Here is a 15,000-nt window from a genome sequence, read left to right as displayed (position 1 = left end):
GAGATGTAATCTGATATTAATGAATTTATTTGTAGAGATTATCTGTTTTTTGACGAATACAATAGGAATAGGAATTACAACCAGTTTTCTTTGAATGTTGAAGTTTTAGGCTGCGTTTAAGCTGCCTATATGTTGCAAAATTATTTATAGGCCTAAAAGAATAATCTAAGCCTTATGAGATGTGAAGTTACTAAGGTTTTTATTTGTAGATATTACCTGTTCTCTGATGAATAAAAGATGATGATTTTGATTATATGGAAAAGATGACTAGTAATCGAAATATCATAAGTATTAATATCAAGGCGTATGGAACACTTGTTTTTCAACTGGTTTAAAATATTTCTTTTTTATTAATAGTCCTTCTCCTCGCTTTTGGTGTATAATTTATTCTTTCATAAGGTAACTTGAAGAACAAGAATGTGTAGATAACCTCATTTGCTTTCTGGCCAGAAATTGTTAATAAAGAGATGTGATTGTTAATTGTAAAGTAAAGAAATCTAACACCTAGGCCTAGGAACAATATCTTGGCTGTGGCAAAAGAATAATTGCATAGGCGAATATTTGCTAGTATGCCATAATTTTTTTAATAATTAATAATTATAACAATTAATTATGTATGAAAATCCAGATATTCCTCTAACACATATAAAGTAAGTGTTTTCAAGATAATTTCATTGTCGCTACTCAGTGTCGACCTACTTATGTTACACCGGGCGGTTGTTGTTGCACCGACACTAATGATACGTCACACATGCTCCCCTCACACGTTGATATCAGTGGGCGCATTCTACTTTTGTATATACAGATTTAATTTTTTTCAGCGTTGAGGTGTAAAAACAATCAAATAGGACTATTTCAAATTTTATGTTGGCTTTGGAAGCATTATTAATGTTATGTCGTTTTTTCCTTTTTTTTTTTATTTAACATTTGAACTGATGCTTGATGACGACTTCATTCTGGTCAAATGCTTCAGCAGTGTGTGAACGAGTTTTGAAAATGTTTTGAACGAGTTTTTTCTGAAATTTGCTACACGTTACATTTTCTTACAGTTTTATCATATATGACAGATTTCACTCTTATGAAACATATTATGTCCATATTGTATGCAATAATCGCGTTTCCGAATAGAAATAATAGATAAATATGGAGCACGCTAGGTTGCCAGTTAGTGAATTTTGAACGAAATCCTATGGAGTCATGTCGCATGAGATTTGAGCATCACTGTACATGTACATTCCTTCCACAGAGTCATACTGTACTGGGTGTCCCCCAAAGTTTGGATACACAAAATATCACTGTTAATTTGGTGAGAACAACCGCTTTATCGAAGACTGTGTTGTTCAGCGACGAATCTTTCTTCAAGTAATTGGTGCGGTTAACCGACAGAGTTTTCAAATACGATACTGGTCATTAAAACAAACTGCATTGTGTGGAAAGCTCACGTGTGGGGACAATTTTTTTTTATTATTATCTTGTAACTGGTAAGACTTACTTCCCATGTTGAGAGACCAGTTAATGCCCCAACTTGAAAGGTTAGATGGTTTCCCAGAGTTGTTTCAACGGGGGCTGCCCCTACCCATTTCGCCCGAGTGGTAAGAGATTGGCTGAATGAAGAATCCTCGAATTGGATTGGAAGACTTTGTCATTTGGAATGGTCTCCTCGTTCACCAGACCTTAGTCCCCTTCACTTCTTTTTCTGGGAGTAGTCTATATGAGAAGGTGAAGGTTCTCAACGTAAATTAAAGATGCAAGACACCTGATGGAACGCATCATATATGGATGTGTTTAAACTGACGGAAATGTGGAGTTTATGCATCGGTTTGATGTGAATATCGCAAATGTTGAAACTCACGAAGAGGTTCTTTATTAATATTACAACTACATAAAAAGTTGTTAAACTTTTTTTACTGAAACATAACCATATTGAAAAGACAGTAAGTTATAAATAGTGATATTTCTTATGTGTCCAAACTTTAGGGACATCCTGTTCAGCATTGCTAACCCTACGCACTTCCCCAAGCGATGGAAATGCCCATCTACGCAGTGTGGCAACTATATCAGTCCAACACTCGCCAATACTGACGCGACCCTTGGCTCCTAATTCCGCTGACAGGAGGAACCAATATGCAGGAAAAGTCATAAATATATGCAGACAACTTTTCACTTACTGTTGATAGTAATTCGCCTTAACACTTCTCGAGAATTTTGGGGGTTCTGAAGTCTTTCGCCATAAAGTAGGAAGATATGTTCTTCACTTATAATGTCTAGAAATGGGAATATAGTGATTGAAAAATTACTTATATAACAAAATGATGCTTTTTTTTTTTAAAAATTGTAAATAAACTACAAATGGGATCTCAAATAATGCATGCAATGCAGCATTTTTGGACATCCTCTCTCTCTCTCTCTCTCTCTCTCTCTCGTCTCCCTCTCTCTCTCTCTCTCTACACACACACACACACACACACACACACACACACACACACATATATATATATATATATATATATATATATATTATATATATATATATATATATATATATATATATATATATCTTCTCACGCTGAAAAAATCTGTTTTAGTAGATTCTTTACTTTTTAATTATAGAGTAAAATAAAATATCTCAGACATTGGCATTCCCTACTAAGCTACAAAGGTTTATTATAGATTTTAGTCCTTTTCCTTTTGTGACTGCAATTTATCTTGTGTTGCATTTACTGACATGTGTTTTGAAACATTGTGAAGTACTTTGGAAAGGCCGAAACACCCCGTAAGACTCCATTATGAATTTTTTTTTCTTTTTTTGGTCTCGTACGCGTATGTTAAGGTTCGCGGAATTTCGGTAGATTTCCATTTCAGCTTTCCATTATACTGACTTATCTTGCTTAATAATCTTCGCAAGTTGCCACCTCACAAGTGCATGTCACTTACTGATAGATTTCTTGAATGCCGATGAGCTCAGCCATAGATATATCAGTAACTTTTCTTCCTGTGTAAAGGTAAATCCAAGCGAAATAAAACAACGCTAGGTAACAGAGTAACTGAAATGCCTCTGGACGAATTGATGGTCGACGATCCATCTACCGAGCAAACACCCAATATATCAAGACTAACCCGACCCCGAAACCATGCCACTAAGTCACTTCCTAGCCAGACATGGTATGGGCAAGTTCCAGGGGGAAGGTTGTATATATGATAATGACCTCTCTCTCTCTCTCTCTCTCCTCTCTCTCCAGAGATCTTGCGACAGAGAACGTGACTGATGATCGTGTTCTGTATGCAAAGCTAATCATGTCAGGATGTGGAAGCTTTTGAGGATACCATTCCTCTTGTTAGTTACATGTGAATGATCATGGCGACATTCTTCAGTTGCCAGGTTAAAGAGCTGGAATTTTGGGATGAATTCTTTGTTATGGGTGAAAAATGTTCATTGCGTGTGAATAGTTTCCGCGTTTTCTATATGTGTTTTGATTGATTCTGTGGGTTTCGTTAACATTATGTTCTTGCATAAGGTTCTGACTGTATTAGGCAAAAATATTTTCATCACTTCCCCGCTTCTTTGAGAAATATGTCCACCGTTTTTTTTTGCTCTGTATTCTATGGTATCCTACAAAAAAAAAAAAAAAGGCTTATTCCCCGTATTTGTTTTTCTAATTCACCATAATATACAATGTGTAATCTTTTGAGAAAATTAATTTTATGCAGAGTTAACAAAAAGTTATGCAGATCATAAACACAGGTAACTGCCTCCTTTGCATATTGGTAATATGTTTGCATGTAAATCGAGAATTTGAAGCAGACCACTCCGAAATTCAGTCTCCTGGAACCAGTGGTAAACTGTTAATTCTAATCATCCTGTTAAATTGAATTCGTTCTTTGGTTTTAGTTTTCTGATGGAGAGACAAATAGTCATCTCAATGCATTTGCATTGAGATGACTATTTGTCTGTCCCTCAGATGTTAAAAAGTACTGAGGTTAGAGGGTAGAAAATTGGTATGTAGATCATCCACCTTCCAGTCACCAAACATACCAAATTGTAGCACTCTAGCCTCAGTAGTTTTTATTGTATTTAAGGTTAAAGTTAGCCATGATCATGCGTATGGCATCGCTATAGGTGCTAACAACACGGACCACCAACGGACTGTGGCTGAAAGTTCTAGGGCTCGCTGCTGAGATTTTCATGGGCCGTGGCTGAGAGTTGTATACGGCATTATGAACTGTACAGCCAACTTGTTTGCCCAAAAGAAACTTCGGTGCATTTTTTCTTGTTCTTTACCTAAATTCCCAGGTACTTTCCAAATTATCCGACTCTATTCGCGTTCTTTCATTATTTCCGTTATATCTTATCATTCTATTTACTTTCCAAGAGTCCGATGGATTTTTCTCTTCATTCATTTTTCTTTGCGCTGACTTTCATGGGCTGTACATTTCCCCAACTTCGTTCGTAGGGGGATTTTTTGTTATTCCTGACGCTCTTCATGCAGCGTCCAAGCAAATGACCCTCAAGAGGATCATGAAACTTTTTCATTATATCTCTGTGCTCACGATTTGCATTTTCTCGTCTTTTATTTAATATGCATGGATATGTTATTTGCATTGGTTTTCTTGCTGATAATTAATTTTGTATAGATTTTGCACTTGATTCATTAATTCTGCAAAAAAGGAACACCATTCCAGTAATGCAAATAAAACAATTTTTTCCCCGAGCGCCTCCTATATATATATATATATATATATATATATATATATATATATATATATATATATATATATATATTAAATATATTAGACTAATTAAAATTCTTTTTATAATCAACCAATTCTGAATGATTAAAAATGGCGTTATCTAAAGGATAGGTATCTGATAACACCTTTCGGTTGGATTATAAATTAAAATATACTGGATTCAGGGAAAGCTTATATTTTTCATGAGTTGTTCAGCCATTACGGATATGCTTAGAGAATGAGGTAAAACAAATAGCAAAAGATAAACTTTAAAGCTGATATCGTTTTACGGTAAATGGAATGCTATCACTTTTTAAAGTACACCTGGAAAATTTCTTATCAGGATAATAAGTTTTGAAGTACCAGAATTATAGTCTACGATACAGAGTGGAAGGCAATGGAAAACCTGCCTCAGTTTATACATGTGCTATTTCTGAGCTCCTATGAATTGAAAGCGTCCTGGAAAAAAGATAAAGAATCTAAAGACACGAAGGGGAGCAGAAAGTTGTATTAAGGCACTTGATATTTAGTTCCAGATCTCAACAAAATGTTCTGGCTCACAAAGGAAAGAAAAATTATCCGGTATAAACTGAGAGAGCGACATTTTACTTTTACCCTCTCCTTTTTTCTTTAATTCCCATGTAACTTTCAACTCATCCATGCCTTTGTTCGTGCTCTTTCATCATTGCTTTAGTATTTTCCTTTATTTCATCTTCTTCGAAAAAAGGCAGTTTGATCTTTCTCTTCATTTTCCTTTCCGTTGACTTTTAGGAGCCTTATATCTTTCCGGCATCGTTCGTAGGGGAGATTTGTGTTATGGCGGCGCTGGTCAGGCAGCAGCAGCAGCAGCAGCAATGCAAAATTGCCCTGAGGAGGATCATGAACCCTTCTTTATTATATCTTTATAGGGTAGTTTCTTTTTTTTTTTTACTTTTATATGGATAGTGTTATTGATTGGTATCTAGTTGCCAATTCATATTGCGTTCATTTTTGCAGAAGGACTATTCTGCTTTTGTGTTCTGTAAAAGAAAACTATTGAGATAGCTTTGTCTGCCCGTCCGTACATTTTCTATCCGCCCACTCATCTTAAAATTACTGAGGCTAGAGGGCTGCAAATTGGTATGTTGATCATCCACCCTCCAATTACCAAACATGCCAAATTGCAGTCCTCTAGCCTCAATAGTTCTGATCTTATTTAAGGGTAAAGTTAGCCATGGATCGTGCGTGTGGCACCGTTAAAGAGTCGGCTGCCGACATATCTTCACTTGACGACATCTGGGGAGGAAGTGAGCGCTGCCCAATCGAGGCTGAAAGTTTCATATGCATCGTGAGTTTCATATAGCATTATGCTCAGTGCGGAAAACTCGATTGCGCCAAAGAAACTTCAGCGCATTTTTTCATTGTTTTAGCTTGAAACGGTTTTAATAATGGCACAGGAAAAGATAAAGTATTTTGATCTTATTGTGTATTTTATTTGTTACTTTGGTCAAAGCAAACGCACTGTCAGAATTATGAGCAAAGATGATTGTTATCCTTTCTGTCCTTATCTTTAAGTCACTTACGCTATTGAACTATTATGAACTCCATTTTTCCTTCAAAGAACCATAGCTATTAATCTGCACAGAGCAAACAGTAAATCCTTTAACCTGGGTCTCATTTCAAGTATCGTTTTGTGATAGCTCTTATTAGGTGAGATGCAAATGAAAAGGTTTTTGGGTGACAGTAGAACTGATTATGTTGTAATCTTCTAGAATTCTGACATTAGTTCGCGCTGCCTAAATAAGAACTACTAGTACTAGAATTTTTTTCAGCGACCTCATATGCAGTAATCAGTCACCGAAATAAATCATTCCCATACTATTCGGTCTGCCTTTTTGAATTCAGTCCCACTCACCTCGATGTTTCATATATATATATAGATATATATATATATATATATATATATATATATATATATATATATATATATATATATATATATATATATATATCTAAGAGGTGAAAAGAGGGGGAATGGCTAATAATATGTTTAAAGTGTTTTATATAATAATAAAGTCACATAGCTCTACTCGCCTAGAGACAAGGGGTGGTACGCTGCAAAGTTCACATGGAGAGAAAGGTATTTGCTGAACAAGCAACTTGTCTCAGAGGTCGTTCCCCGTTTGCGAGGCATGTGCATTCGTTTGTACGCGTATTACAGGCCTACTGGTTCATGGTACTTTGTGGAAGACGCATTCTTTGTGCAAAAGAAGAGAACAAGTGGTTGCTCCAAGTGTCGGGAGAAAACGCCCATCGAAAAGGTAAGACACGTTCTATAAAAACTTAGAAAAACTGTTACCTTTTGGAAAAGAGAGAGAAGTGAAATATTCTCTTTACGTAAATACTTTAAAAGAAAAGAGTGACGGGTGTCTATATAACTATTATCTTATTACAGATGGGTCCGATTCCATGGTTGATTAGGAACGGGATTCTCTAACTGACGAATACTAGACAATGTGACTTGTTTGGGTTTGAGAGGTAACCTTAGTCCGGAGGGTAGAATGTTATCTTACTGGTTTCTTTATGGGTAGATTTGGGTGTTTATGCCATTATGACTTGTTAATCATTTTGTTCTTTGTTATAACTAATTGCTTTGGGAAATAAATGATATTTTTTTATATTTACGCAGTCTTAATAAGCTCGTGACATCTTACAGACAGGGCACCGTTGGCAACAGGCAAGAGTTCCCAGTTTGTGAAGTTTAGGGAATAAGGGGGGGGCTAACAGTGGTGGCCGCGGTAAAGGCTTTTTATATATTTTTCAAGCTGTAGGTACGCTCCGAAGGGACTGGTGACCAGTTAGAAATATGGGGGTTTCGGTTTTATTTGATAGGAAAAGGGGTTATTAATCATGTCACAGGCAACTCAGGGTCATTACTGCTGATTCGACAGAGAGAAGCTGTTCCTCAGACAGTCTTCCTCTCCAAGCCAACCAAGTCAGTTGATTTCTTGAGATTACGGAATAAAGGTGTTTAAAAAGAGAGAAAAAGGGGGGGGGGGGGTGGGGGGGGGGAGAAAAGTTTAGTTTTTGACATATTAAAGTGTTTCGCAGTTCGCGCATGTTTGCGGTGTATGTGAATTCAGTTTACGGTCATATGAAGACGTAAGTGTATTTTCGAGTTTTTTTTTCTTTCTTATTTTTGTTTTTTCTCTTTTTATATTTTGTGGATTTTCTTTAACTTTTTGTTCTTGTTCATGTTCCTTGTGTTTGTGTGTGGCGAACTTGCCTGAGTGGGATTTTTGCAGCAAGTTGTGCCAGAGAGAGAGAGAGAGAGAGAGAGAGAGACAGAGAGAGAGGCGAGTTAGCTCGGAAACACCTTGTGTTCCTTTTCTTTTCCTATCCCTTCCTTGTTATTATTATTTTTTTTTATTGTCATTTTCGTGGGGTTGATTTTGTGATTGGGGACGGGCACGCTTACCTTTTGTTATCTATTGTTGGGAAAATTTTTTTTTCTTGATTGGGTTTGGTGTATATAAATACATTGATGTTATTGAGATCGGGGAACAGCCTTGGGAAACAAGATAAAATGGCGGATGCTAAACCGACGACGCTACTACATCACGTGACGAACATTTCTGGGGGGTCAGCCCGTTTAAAGGGATTGTGGATGGCGCATTGTCCCAGCCTATAAATATTTTCATAGGAGTTAATAACTATTTAGCGGGAAAGAATATAGTAGACGATGTAGAGGCATTCAGAGAGGCGAAAGCTTTGCTAGATTTCAATAAGGGAGACCTCAGTCATAGGTCAAGGAGTTTCCAATTTACAAAATGTCGTACCTGGACAGACTTGCAAGCATTTTTGAAAACAGCATATGGCTCAAAGGAACACGGAGATATGGTGAGAGACCTTCGAGGTCTTTATAAACTACGGAAAGGGCACTAATAGTCCTTGTAGACATAGTTCAAAGCTGTTTGACGCAGTGGCAGATTGGGTAGGAAAATTGAAAACATCTAAATGGGTTACAGGGGATAATCTCCCTCTAAATAATGTTCATAAACTGATCTATTTTTCCCTGCTCTTACACGAAGTACCCGATGCAATAGTGGATAGCTTTGATGAAAAGGTTGAGCTTACCTCAGACGAAGAATTACTTTATACCCAAATAGATAAACACAGGTCTAAATGTCCCACCGTAGATAGCACAATTTTTAACGGGGACAAGCCCGAGGGATAGAGTTACAGCGAGACACGGAATTCTCCTCATCGTCTGTGTGCAAAAGTTGAGTATAACAAAAGATCGATCGATCAAAAGCAACAGCAGTTGCGTTGTTTCAACTGCAATAAACCAGGACATCCAAAGAAATTGTGTAGGGTTAAATATTGCGGAATGTGTAAAAGTACTGAGGCATTATTGCAGTCTTGTCCGTCTCAGATACGGAGAGATGCGAGGCCTGCACCGCAAGGTTCAGGTAATTATAATGTAAGAACTTCCCAGGAGGGTCAAACCAGAGGGCAAAGGGATCGGCGAAATTTTTGGAAGCCCGATCAACAAAAAGGGTACAGGTGATTGGTACATGCCATTGTGGTCTCGTGGGGGACGCCCTAGAGCCCAAGCCTATAGTCTATGGAACAGTAGGGGATGTGGATATCCCCGCCCGGTTTTTATAAACACCGGGGGGGGGGCATCAATAAATCTAATGGACTATAATTTGTATCAATCCAGTTCTCCAATTACCCTTTGCAGCCATCTACGGAGACGGTGTGTGATGTGCAAGCCCATAGCTTAAACACCCGGGGTTGTGTACAAATAAGGTTTGCCTCTCGGTGACAGAGTGTTAACACAAGTTTTTTAACCTTTTTTGGGTAAAAATAAAAGGAATTGCCTTAGGTAATAAAATCTTGTTGGGTCATCCTGCTTGTAGAAGACACAAGATTTCGATCCATGCGGGTGCTAATGGGATATAAACAATCGTGAAAATGAATTACCTCATACCATATGAGGACGTGAATAGAATGGAGGACATGGAGGTTATTGTTGAAAGAGGAGAGGTGCTCGGTGGTATTAATGGCGGTGATACGAGTGTTATGGGGAAGGTAATGTTAAAACACACGTTGGTGATCTGGGAGATGATTACGGGGGGGTTCTATCAGAGTTCATAGTGGTACAATGATACTAACAATACTGGTGATGATACTAATATGGATGTTATTTCTGATACTAACAATGCTGGGGATAATACTGAGGGTGGTAATTTGTATGTTGGCGTGGCAGGGGAGATACTAACCACAAATATAGAGGTGTTTTATTTGAAGATATTATGTTACTACCAGGTTCAAAGGTTATGGTAAAAGTTAAATTGAAGGAAATGAGAAAACCCACAGATGTGTGTATTATTGAAAACAGTGAAAAGCTCAGAGGAGTTGTTAGCACGGCATCGGTGAACAGTGTATCCAAGAATGGGGTTACGTGGGTGGAGCTATTAAACTGTAATGATACAGCTAGGAGATACCAGAAAAATACATATATAGTAGACTTCCATGATTAGATTGTGATAGTGGTTCTGTGGCTATCGTAGAGGGGAAACCTGAGTTTTTCGGAGGCAGAAATATAATCAAGGAAACAAACATTAGTGAACATTTGGCTAATGCGGATTATAGCGAACACGTTGAAGCGAATAAGCGGGCTCTTGCGGAATTTGGGGATACGGTAGCCTTGCAAGGTGATAAATTGGGGTTGACTAATGTGTTAGAGCATAAGGTAAATTTGGAGAGCCAACTCAAAACCTATTTATATTCCTGCATATCGCATACCTTTCAAAATCAGAGAACAGGTTGAGAAAGAAGTTAATAGATGGGAAGAAGAATGGAATCATTAGACCCAGTGTGTCTCCTTACAAAACTTTCCCTTGTTAGCGGTACCTAAGAAAGACGGTTCGGTCCGTGTATGCGTCGATTTTAGACGTTTAAATGAGAAAACGATCCCTGACCGCTACCCAGTCGCGTGCATACCAGATCTTTTTGTCGAAATTGAAATTGGGGGACATAATATTTATAGCTCAATTGATTTGGCGCAAGGTTTCTTACAGTCCCTCTCAGCGAGAGTAGCAAGGAATATACCGCCTTTTCAGTGCCCAAGGGACACTATAATTTACGCGAATGCCTTTCGGTTTATCGGCAGTCCGATGACTTTTACCATGTTGGTGAACACAGTTTTGCACGGGTTATTGGGCAAAATGTTTTTGTGTATATGGATGACATCCTGATCGCAACGGACACGATCGCGCAAACACCTGGAAGTGCTTACAGAAGTACTTAGGAGGCTTAGATTAGCGGGGTTGAAAATCAAGCTAGCCAAGTGTTCGTTCTTGAAAAGCAGATCACATATCTAGTCACGTCATATCTAAGGAAGGGGTTAGAGTAATGACGATAAAGTCAAAGCAATAGCAAATTTTCGCACCCCCAGATCAAAGAAAGAGATTAAGTCATTCCTGGGTATCGCCGGTTTCTTCAGGAGGTTTGTAAAAGGGTTTTCTAACATAGCAGCTCCCCTAACTGATGTGTTGCGGGAAGACGTTCAATTTCAATGGAAGAAGAAACCCCAGGCGGAGAGTTTTCAAAAGCTTAAAGATGCGCTAATGAATCCCACTGGGTTTTGAAGTTTCCAGATTTTAAGGAACCTTTTACATTAGTGACTGATGCAAGCCAGGAAGGCATAGGTGCATGCCTTATGCAAAAGTTTGATGGGAAATTTCATCCTATAGCTTTTTATAGCAGGAAGTTCAGGACAAAAGGCAGTAACGAGAGGTCCATGGCCACCATAGATAAGGAAGCCTTTGCAATAGTGTCAGAGCTTAGTTCATTTTAAATGTTACTGATGGGTGGGAATAAAGTAGAAGTCCTTACGACACAAACCGTTACTCGATCTTTTTAATAAACCTGATTTGTCTCCCAAAAGAGCTCGAATGGTTCTAACTATCAGAGATTTTGATGCAAAGCTCAAATATATAGAGGGCAAATTTTAATGTTGTTGCGGAGCTCTCAGCAGGAGTTTTCATGAGCGAAGGTTTCCAAGTCGCGCAGGTTATTAACGAAGCCATACAATGGGATATACCTCTCATAGAGCTAAGGCAAGATGAAAGACGAGGTTTAAGCAGATGCGAACGCATTTCTGAGAGGGAATTAGTCAAGAAACGTTATAGCTTGCCTTTTTCGGGTTTGGAGTTAGAAGGAAATCTGTTGGTTAGGAAAATTAAATATAAGTTGAGAACCAGTGAGATTAAGGAGATACGACACAGATCGTAATTCCGAAAGTCCTAATTCCAGTGGTTTTTAGATATAGTTGCATTACAGGTTCAATAGTCCTCACTTGGGAATAGAAAAAACTTATGATGAGGTTCGGGCTAAATACATTTGGAAAAATATGGGTAATAAAGATGTGGAAAAATTTCGTAGGAATTGTGCGGTGTGCAACGCATGTAAGCCTGCTAGGACAACGTCATGCAAATTACGATCGCATCCTATACCGAGTAAGCCTTTTCAGAGAATACAATATGGATGTCTTAGGGAATTTTTGTGAGTCTAGATATGCGAACAAGTACTTGCTAGTGATAATAGATGAACTTACAAGGATAGTAGAAATTTTTTCCCACTTAAGCATAAAACGGCCGAAGAAGTAGCCATAGCATTTTTCAATGGTATCGTTTGCAGATACGGTTCACCGAAGTTCTATTAAAACCGACAATGGGGAGGGAATTTGTGAACAAAACCTTTGGGATGTTTAGCTGAATTCATGGGGATACAGAAAGTAACAATTATTCCATACAGACCCGAGGCTAATGGGTTGTGCGAACGAGCAAACAGGAAAGTGCTCGAAGCGCTCAGAAAAAACGGTAGGTGGGTTAATGATAGAAAATTGGGACAGATATATTAACGTTGTTAGACATGCATTAACACCATGGTTAGCGATTCAATTAAAATGTCCCCTTTTGAAGCTTTGTTTGGTTATCCAGCGCGAGGCACATTTGATTTGTTAACTACGCCTCACCAGGGCGAGGGTACAGTTGAAGCGCTGATATCCACAGCGAGAGAGAGACACGCATGTCTTAGCCGTAATCTCGAGTCCACAACCAGAGATATGGTTCAAAAGAGTATTAGTAAATCATCTGATCCCAAGATCAATGTCGGTGATAAGGTATTTTTAAAACTTAAACGTGAGAAATGAGTTAAATTACAACTAGGCCCGAAGTTGAAGGTCCTTTTAAAGTCATTGAAGAGAAAAGTTGAAATAGGAGTTTGTAGTTTTAAATGAACGAAACAGGTCAGTCGAAGCTAACACATATCTCGAAATTGAAAAGAATTGGTTGTGGCAATTAATATATGACCGCGCAATTGCATTCATTTTTCCTTTTTTTTTCTTGTTATCTGTTTTTGTGATTTGATGACAGAATGGCTTTGCATTTTTTTTTTCCTTCTCCTTTGTTTCCTTCTAATGTTTTTCTCTCTTATTGTATGTAAGTCTGCGGCGTTTTTGGCGTAAGATTTTCGGGGTTAATATTTTTCGGCAAATGTTTGCTTTAGCTGAGAAACGGTGATGGTTTTTTTTAGCGTGGGGTCAGTAATTAAATAGAGGAATTATTTATGTCACCTGAGTGGTGTTATTATTAAGATGATGGTTTATGTATAATGAGATGGTTCTGGGGAGTGTGCTTACGAAGTTCAGTACTAACATTTTTTTTGAGAATCACGAGTTTTCTAGCGTCGCGAGTCTGAATATGCTACAATGCTAAGCACCTGACTGTTCATAGGTGGGTTTCTTTTTGCTGAAGTTGCTGTAAGGAGTCCGGTTGCAAACTTTCCTTTGGAATTGATTACTCGAGGATTTGCACGGTTTTTCGGAGATGCTGATTATGGACATTTCACGAGAACGTGTCATGTAAGGGGATTTTTTTTTCTTGTCGATAGAGTTGCTTGCGTCTAGAGCAGATTCTGTAACGGTACACATTCTTTTTTGGGAAAAGATGTTGAATTATATATGTTTTTTTTTTCTTCTTAACGTCGTCCGAGATGATTAAACAACTGATGGTTTTTCTTTTTCTTTTCCTCTTATGTGCGCTGTGTAATGGGGAGGGGAAAGTTCACTTACTATTGTTGTATTATCTTATATTTATATATTTTTTTCTTCTTTTTCTTTTCTTACGAGAGATGTTGCAAATGAGGGTTAGCTCTAAATAGCATTATCTATTAGATAGAAGATATATTTGTCAGGGTATGTGGGTTGGATAGAAAGGGGTGTTCGGCATTATATTTTATGGAGGCTAGTTATATAAACCATAAAAGGGATTTTTACTGTTAGACTTTATGAGTTCTCTTTTGATAGTGTGTTGTCAGATATGGGATTATTTGTGAGAATTCAGTAGGTAAAGATTATTTGGTTTAGCGAGGAATTTTTCTTTTTTTATATTTGATTAGTAGAATTGAATATATTAATTAGTGACGAATTTGTGGGTAAAACAAGACTTTAGTTATTTTTATGACCATGTAGACCTTTTAAATACGGACACTCAATGACTTTGGAGAATTCCCAACTCTACGTGAGGATGCCAAGGGAGACGACTTCGTTCTACAGTACCAGAGATTGAGTCAAGTCTACACACGAAGGGCATTTTTTGTGGACTGCCTTGGCAAAGGATAAGATGTCTTCGATATAATTTCTGGGATAAATCAGGAGTCTACAGTCTTCGATGAGGCGGGTGCGAGTAGCACTTGCATAGAATAAACGGGGTGGTGACCACGTTTTACTTCAGTAGAAAACGTCGAATCTACAGTTTAGCGACGGGAGGGTGTTTGGATACACTCACGAGGGTCGCAGACGCTGAATAATGGCGCGTGCTGAGTTGTTTTCGAGTTGGGTTACGTACTCGACCTGCGTCTACAACAATTCGCTCATTCTCACAGGGATCTCAGCTGTTTGACAGTTCCTGCAGGATTCTTACAGACTTCTTCATGGTACTTAGTCGGCGTATCTACAACTCGTCGAAAGTTTAGGTAAAGTTTCACCGACACCTACACGGAAGCCATAAGGCGGTTCGAATCCCGCCTACAGTGGAGTCCATTACTGTCCCGCCACTCGAAGATAGTGGTGAAGATGACCTTTTTTTTTCGATGACCGCTATACTATACCAATAGTAATGATCATGTTAGGCGCTATACTGATCGCTATTTGTGTACTTGGAGTCCTTAAACTTTTATGCATTCGACGAAGCACAAGTGCTCCGGCAACGGAGGTGGCTC

Source organism: Macrobrachium nipponense, chromosome 17, assembly GCF_015104395.2.
Source record: "Macrobrachium nipponense isolate FS-2020 chromosome 17, ASM1510439v2, whole genome shotgun sequence".
Lineage (NCBI taxonomy): Eukaryota > Metazoa > Arthropoda > Malacostraca > Decapoda > Palaemonidae > Macrobrachium > Macrobrachium nipponense.
This window is presented reverse-complemented; position numbering follows the sequence as displayed.